We start from the raw sequence: 257 nt of genomic DNA on the forward strand, positions 1-257 counted from the left end.
TAAAATTGTAGAAAGCATAGGAATAAATGGAACCTTCATTAAAATGATAAGTAGCATTTAAAACCAAGGGCAAGCATTATCAGGACAAACTAGAAGCCTTCCCAATAAGACCAAGGGTGAAGCTAGGATGTCTATTATCACTATTATTGGTATCAATATTATACTGGAAATACCAGCTATATCAATAAGAAAAAGGAAATTAGAGGAATAAGCAAAGACAAAGAAAAAACAAAACTATCACTTTTTAAAAAAAAAAT

Source organism: Dromiciops gliroides, chromosome X, assembly GCF_019393635.1.
Source record: "Dromiciops gliroides isolate mDroGli1 chromosome X, mDroGli1.pri, whole genome shotgun sequence".
Classification (NCBI taxonomy): domain Eukaryota; kingdom Metazoa; phylum Chordata; class Mammalia; order Microbiotheria; family Microbiotheriidae; genus Dromiciops; species Dromiciops gliroides.